At 37.8% G+C, this 8,119-nt stretch overlaps 1 non-coding gene and 2 pseudogenes across 1 annotated transcript; all 3 read left to right on the plus strand.

Annotated features, from left to right (window-relative positions):
• The first annotated feature begins 265 nt into the window (after positions 1 to 265).
• On the plus strand, positions 266 to 2,231 carry LOC138858395 (small subunit ribosomal RNA). The gene has a single exon (XR_011397530.1). It is a non-coding gene; the product is annotated as a small subunit ribosomal RNA (ribosomal RNA).
• A 628-nt stretch (positions 2,232 to 2,859) lies between these two features.
• On the plus strand, positions 2,860 to 3,030 carry LOC138858332 (5.8S ribosomal RNA; annotated as a pseudogene).
• Positions 3,031 to 3,524: 494 nt separating this feature from the next.
• Positions 3,525 to 6,303, plus strand: LOC138858459 (large subunit ribosomal RNA; annotated as a pseudogene).
• The last annotated feature ends 1,816 nt before the right edge of the window (positions 6,304 to 8,119 follow it).

Genomic DNA, 8,119 nt, shown 5'->3' on the forward strand with positions numbered 1-8,119 from the left:
AAATAATAATATGTATAGAGAACGAAAATTCTTTTCACGATACCAAAACAAAAATTAAAAAAATCCATTACAAAATCACACATAGAAATGAAATATAATGAAAAAAAATATAGTAAAGAAAGAAACATAGAAAAATTGTTGTGTATATTGTAAATGTTTTTATGTTTTATATTTTGTGTATTTGTGTATAATTTTCAAATAAGAAAATATCATTTTAAACTTTTATATAATATAAAAAATATTATATAAAAAAGAAATATATATTATTCTGGTTGATCCTGCCAGTAGTTATATGCTTGTCTCAAAGATTAAGCCATGCATGTCTAAGTACAAACAAATTAAAAGTGAAACCGCAAAAGGCTCATTATATCAGTTATGGTTCCATAGATCGTTAACAGTTACTTGGATAACTGTGGTAATTCTAGAGCTAATACATGCAAAATAAACACGGACGGCTAAAACCAAGCGATTATTCGATCGTTATATTGGTTGAACTCTAGATAACTTGCAGATCGTATGGTCTCGTACCGACGACAGATCTTTCAAATGTCTGCCCTATCAACTTTTGATGGTAGTATCTAGGACTACCATGGTTGCAACGGGTAACGGGGAATCAGGGTTCGATTCCGGAGAGGGAGCCTGAGAAACGGCTACCACATCTAAGGAAGGCAGCAGGCGCGTAAATTACCCACTCCCAGTTCGGGGAGGTAGTGACGAAAAATAACAATACAGGACTCATATCCGAGGCCCTGTAATTGGAATGAGTACACTTTAAATCCTTTAACAAGGACCTATTGGAGAGCAAGTCTGGTGCCAGCAGCCGCGGTAATTCCAGCTCCAATAGCGTATATTAAAGTTGTTGCGGTTAAAACGTTCGTAGTTGAATTTGTGCTTCATACGGGTAGTACAACTATAATTGTGGTATGTACATTACCTTATGTATGTAAGCGTATTACCGGTGGAGTTCTTATATATAATTAATACAATGTATTTTTTATATATTCCTCCTATTTAAACCTGCTTCAGTGCTCTTCATCGAGTGTTGTTGTGGGCCGGTACAATTACTTTGAACAAATTAGAGTGCTTAAAGCAGGCTCCAAATGCCTGAATATTTTGTGCATGGAATAATGAAATAAGACCTCTGTTCTACTTTCATTGGTTTTTAGATCAAGAGGTAATGATTAATAGAAGCAGTTTGGGGGCATTAGTATTACGACGCGAGAGGTGAAATTCTTGGACCGTCGTAAGACTAACTTAAGCGAAAGCATTTGCCAAAGATGTTTTCATTAATCAAGAACGAAAGTTAGAGGTTCGAAGGCGATCAGATACCGCCCTAGTTCTAACCATAAACGATGCCAGCTAGCAATTGGGTGTAGCTACTACTATGGCTCTCTCAGTCGCTTCCCGGGAAACCAAAGCTTTTGGGCTCCGGGGGAAGTATGGTTGCAAAGCTGAAACTTAAAGGAATTGACGGAAGGGCACCACCAGGAGTGGAGCCTGCGGCTTAATTTGACTCAACACAGGAAAACTTACCAGGTCCGAACATAAGCGTGTAAGACAGATTGATAGCTCTTTCTCGAATCTATGGGTGGTGGTGCATGGCCGTTCTTAGTTCGTGGAGTGATTTGTCTGGTTAATTCCGATAACGAACGAGACTCAAATATATTAAATAGATGCTTTCAGGATTATGGTGTTGAAGCTTATATAGCCTTCATTCATGCGTTCATCTTGAATGTACAAGTGTTTGAATGTGTTTATATAAGTGGAGTCGTACCTGTTGGTTTGTCCCATTATAAGGACACTAGCTTCTTAAATGGACAAATTGCGTCTAGCAGTAACGAGATTGAGCAATAACAGGTCTGTGATGCCCTTAGATGTCCTGGGCTGCACGCGCGCTACAATGAAAGTATCAACGTGTATTTCCTAGACCGAGAGGTCCGGGTAAACCGCTGAACCACTTTCATGCTTGGGATTGTGAACTGAAACTGTTCACATGAACTTGGAATTCCCAGTATATGTGAGTCATTAACTCGCATTGATTACGTCCCTGCCCTTTGTAGACACCGCCCGTCGCTACTACCGATTGAATTATTTAGTGAGGTCTCCGGACGTGATCACTGTGACGCCTTGTGTTTCACGGTTGTTTCGCAAAAGTTGACCGAACTTGATTATTTAGAGGAAGTAAAAGTCGTAACAAGGTTTCCGTAGGTGAACCTGCGGAAGGATCATTATTGTGTTCCTATCCGAAAAGAAAAAAAAAAATAATTATATAAAAACAAAATAAAAAAAAAGAATAAAAAAGAAAAAAAAGTTTTCTTTTTGTTCTTTTCATTCAAAATGTTTTGAATTATACAATGTTTTGAATGTTTTTCTGTTTTTTTTTTTTTTTTTTAACTCCTTGTAATGCATTATGACAATATATATTATATTGTGAACTTCGCATACATTGTATTTGAACGCAATAAAATAACCTTTAAACATATAGCTGTACTTACTATTTATATAGAAAATAATATTTAATTGTGATATTTATATAAAATATTATAAATGATAAGTTAACTTGTTCACATTAACGTGTGTAATACCTTTTTTTTATGGTATTTTCTATTTGTGATTAAAAACATGTTGAAAAATTAAAAAAAAGAAAACGCACAAATAGAGAAGAAAATAATATATAAAAGGTATTACTGTTTTTGTTGACCTAAGACATGCGCAGCTGCAAATGTTTGGGTTTAAAATTACAATTTCTTGAAAGATGTTTTAAACTTTTGTATTAAAAATTTATTATTGATTAATTATTAATACTTTCAATAAATTAAAATTCTTTGACTTTGAATTAAAAAAATTCAAAAAAATTATCACTCTAAGCGGTGGATCACTCGATCGATGAAGAACGCAGCAAACTGTGCGTCATCGTGTGAACTGCAGGACACATGAACATCGACATTTTGAACGCATATTGCGGTCCATGCTGTTATGTACTTTAATTAATTTTAAAGTGCTGCTTGGACTACATATGGTTGAGGGTTGTAAGACTATGCTAAATTAGTTGCTTATTCTTTTAGTCAATTAATAGAATTTAAGCATATGGCATATTATTGGATTGTATTTTTCAATCCATAATATTAATAGCATAAAAAGAAATATAGAAAATATATTTTTGAATACCTCATATTTGAACGAAAATTTATGATAAATGAGAATCTTAGTATTCCCATAAAAGAAAAAATTTTCAACATTATTTAAATTATATTAAATAATACATAAGAGGAATGTCTAGCATAAAATAAATTTGTATTCTAGACTCTATTGTATTGAGAAAAATTTATAATAAAAAAAAATATATGATATGTGGAGGAATAATGTTGTTAATTTTATTAATTATTATATTATGAATTTTAAAAAGGGATGAAAAGATTGAATAATATTTGAGTAATCAAGATATAAAAATATATTTCTTTAAAATAGCAAATAGCAAAAAAATTAAATAAAAATAAACAAATCAATCTAAAATATATTTTATACAACCTCAACTCATATGGGACTACCCCCTGAATTTAAGCATATTAATGAGGGGAGGAAAAGAAACTAACAAGGATTTTCTTAGTAGCGGCGAGCGAAAAGAAAATAGTTCAGCACTAAGTCACTTTGTCCATATGGCAAATGTGAGATGCAGTGTATGGAATATCTTAATATCTAGTATGAGAAATTAACGATTTAAGTCCTTCTTAAATGAGGCCATTTACCCATAGAGGGTGCCAGGCCCGTATAACGTTAATGATTACTAGAAAGATATTTCCAAAGAGTCGTGTTGCTTGATAGTGCAGCACTAAGTGGGTGGTAAACTCCATCTAAAACTAAATATAACCATGAGACCAATAGTAAACAAGTACCGTGAGGGAAAGTTGAAAAGAACTCTGAATAGAGAGTTAAATAGTACGTGAAACTGCTTAGAGGTTAAGCCCGATGAACCTGAATATCCATTATGAAAAATTCATCATTATAACTGTAGTATTTAATTTTAAATATTATAGTAATAGTGTGCATTTTTTTCATATAAGGACATTGTAATCTATTAACATAATAAAATATTTATCAAAAGATCATTGGTTTTTAAGTTTATTCAAATTAATTTGCTTTTAGCTTATTAACATAGAATAATTACTGATGATTTGATAAAGTGTTGATAGATTTTATTATATATAATGCTAAAATTCTTTTGAATTTTACAATAATATTATTATCATTGATTTTAATATTAATTGTATGCATTTATATGATTAACAATGCAAAAGATTCAGGATACCTTCGGGACCCGTCTTGAAACACGGACCAAGGAGTCTAACATATGTGCAAGTCATTGGGTTATATTAAACCTAATGGCGAAATTAACTTAACTGTATTAATAATGGGATTAATTTTTAATGTATTACATTATTAATTCAATCCCGGGGCGTTCCATATAGTTATGTATAATGATAATTTATTATTATTTATACCTCTAACTGGAGCGTACCTTGAGCATATATGCTGTGACCCGAAAGATGGTGAACTATACTTGATCAGGTTGAAGTCAGGGGAAACCCTGATGGAAGACCGAAACAGTTCTGACGTGCAAATCGATTGTCAGAATTGAGTATAGGGGCGAAAGACCAATCGAACCATCTAGTAGCTGGTTCCCTCCGAAGTTTCCCTCAGGATAGCTGGTGCATTTAAAAATTATGTAAAATAATCTTATCTGGTAAAGCGAATGATTAGAGGCCTTAGGGTCGAAACGACCTTAACCTATTCTCAAACTTTAAATGGGTAAGAACCTCACCTTTCTTGATATGAAGGTTGAGGTTATGATATAATGTGCCCAGTGGGCCACTTTTGGTAAGCAGAACTGGCGCTGTGGGATGAACCAAACGTAATGTTACGGTGCCTAAATTAACAACTCATGAAGATACCATGAAAGGCGTTGGTTGCTTAAAACAGCAGGACGGTGGACATGGAAGTCGTAATCCGCTAAGGAGTGTGTAACAACTCACCTGCCGAAGCAACTAGCCCTTAAAATGGATGGCGCTTAAGTTGTATACCTATACATTACCGCTAAAGTACATGATTTATAATACAATTTCGGTTGGATTATAAATTTTGAAACTTTAGTGAGTAGGAGGGTACAATGGTGTGCTTAGAAGTGTTTGGCGTAAGCCTGCATGGAGCCGCTATTGGTACAGATCTTGGTGGTAGTAGCAAATAATCGAATGAGACCTTGGAGGACTGAAGTGGAGAAGAGTTTCGTGTGAACAGTGGTTGATCACGAGTTAGTCGGTCCTAAGTTCAAGGCGAAAGCCGAAAATTTTCAAGTTTTAATTAAATGAAATGAATGAATTTTTATTCCATAGTAATTAAACACTTGAATAATTTTGAACGAAAGGGAATACGGTTCCAATTCCGTAACCTGTTGAGTATCCGTTTGTTATTAAAAATGGGCCTTGTGCTCATCCTGGCAACAGGAACGACCATAAAGAAGCCGTCGAGAGGTATCGGAAGAGTTTTCTTTTCTGTTTTATAGTCGTACTACCATGGAAGTCTTTCGAAGAGAGATATGGTAGATGGACTAGAAGAGCATGACATTTACTGTTGTGTCGATATTTTCTCCTCGGACCTTGAAAATTTATGGTGGGGTTACGCAAACTTCTCAACAGGCCGTACCAATATCCGCAGCTGGTCTCCAAGGTGAAGAGTCTCTAGTCGATAGAATAATGTAGGTAAGGGAAGTCGGCAAATTAGATCCGTAACTTCGGGATAAGGATTGGCTCTGAAGATTGAGATAGTCGGGCTTGATTGGGAAGCAATACCATGGTTTATGTACTCGTTCTGGGTAAATAGAGAATTTCGATTCTTGTTCCCCGGATAGTAGTTACGTAGCCAATTGTGGAACTTTCTTGCTAAAATTTCTAAAGGATTTATTATTGTATAGATACTTTTTAAATTATAACGATTATCAATTAACAATCAATTCAGAACTGGCACGGCCTTGGGGAATCCGACTGTCTAATTAAAACAAAGCATTGTGATGGCCCTAACGGGTGTTGACACAATGTGATTTCTGCCCAGTGCTCTGAATGTCAAAGTGAAGAAATTCAAGTAAGCGCGGGTAAACGGCGGGAGTAACTATGACTCTCTTAAGGTAGCCAAATGCCTCGTCATCTAATTAGTGACGCGCATGAATGGATTAACGAGATTCCCTCTGTCCCTATCTACTTTCCCCTGCGGGTTTGGGGAAAGAATATGCCCGCGGCAAGGCATGCCTGTCGTAAAAGGCGACTAAAAGCCAATATGCACTATGACTGTTATTATATTCTTTGCCCAGTAATATCAGCATAGTATATGGAGTGATAGTGCTATAATACTCAGCTTGAACTGATATTAGAAACACTTTAAATGAAAAAGCGAATAAAAAGACATTTGAAGTTCAAGCGACAAATGTCACCAGTCATTTGAGTAATGGGTTGCTCAACTGGCAGTAGTTTAGGCTACGCAGTCTGACCGGAGACTTTCCGGTACCACGGGGAGCAGAAAGCCCTTGGACTTCTGTTCAATCTGCTCATTGGGTTCGGCCCTTTGGGGAGTATCGTGGTGGCTGTGGTTGAAACCTAAATGCTGGAAGAACTGAATTTTCAGTTCGAAAAAAAAGAAGTTACACAAGTAACTGGGTGCCGTACCCGAAAACGGAAGAGGTTTTAGGTCGGCCTCGAATCATACCAAGATGGTAGTGTGGACCCAGACACACTGCCTTTGGTATCCAAATAAATACTTGCATAAGCTCGTTTTGTTTGGGGCGTTTATCAGACGTGGGTATTGATACGCCGTGCTCTTGAGCACCGTGAGGTAAGGCCGTCGCCGGCAGGTACTCACGTTAATCTACAACGCAAGTTGTCCCTATCTACTCTCACTCTGTTGTAGACACTCGTAGTGAACGGTCGTGTTAGCGCATTGATAAAACAATTTAGTGACAGTTGAAAACAGTGAATTTTTTTTCTGTTAACAGAAAACATACAATTGCCTGGCGCGAATTAAATCGAAGGCCAGAGACACATAAAGCATTACCGCGGGTAATTGCTTTAAAAATTGTAGTGCAAGTGTACAGTGAAAATACAACAATAGGCAGTGTTATTGCCTGGTGCGAAGTTCAGTGACAATTCAGGCACTTTTAAAAATTGCTTACAAACAGTAGGTAGTGTTTTTGCCTGGTGTGCGTACAAACAATAGACTGTGTTATTGCCTGGTGCGAAGGCCAGTGACAATTTAGGCACGTTTGAAACTGCTTACAAACAATAGGCAGTGCTTTTGCCTGGTGTGTGCTTACAAACAATAGGCAGTGTTATTGCCTGGCGTGAGTTTGTGTGTGCAGAACAAAAGACAGTGACCGCATTGTCCACAAACAGTTCGGGCACCGGTTTTGTGTGGGCCGCAAGAAACCTGAAGGCCACTGACAACATTGTTGTAGTGCAGGTACGCGTTCGTGAGTGCCTATTTCGAACTTTGTCGGATCGCGAGTTACGTACTTGGGTAGTAGGTACGCGATCGCGAGTGCAGGAGAAAAATGTCTCCACCACGAAGGCGAGGAGCAAAGGCACCCGCCGAGAGCGAGGAGTCGGAAGCCGATATGATTACGGCAGCGTCATCGGCGGGCGAAAAGGAAGTTGAAAAGCCCCCACCGCGCAGAAAGGCTCGCCTGGGCACTCCACCGTTGGGGAGGTCATGCGAGAGCGCCAGCGAGACTGGAGCGGCGAAACAGGTAGCCGGAGCAGCAAATGAGGCAGGAGGAGGCAAAAAGGAAAAGAGGAAAGGTATGAAAGGGGAGTTGAATCCAAATAAGGGGGGTGTTGTTGGGGGTGGCGCTATCACCCATGTTGCAGCTATGAAAGCTGTAACCGCTGAGGTTAGCGCCTTGGTTTTCGGGGGTAAGATTATGGAGAATTCCGAAATGAAGGGTCTAATGGAGCTTGCCCCGAAGTACGAGGCACTCTTGATGACGATAATCGCAGAGAACGCGCATCTTCGCGGGCAGGTGGATGCCCTTAAGGGAGGTTGTGGGGGACCGCGAGTGATCAGACCAACGGTGGCTCCC

The sequence above is a fragment of the Bactrocera oleae genome, unplaced genomic scaffold, assembly GCF_042242935.1.
Source record: "Bactrocera oleae isolate idBacOlea1 unplaced genomic scaffold, idBacOlea1 ctg00000009.1, whole genome shotgun sequence".
NCBI classification, from domain to species: Eukaryota; Metazoa; Arthropoda; class Insecta; order Diptera; family Tephritidae; genus Bactrocera; species Bactrocera oleae.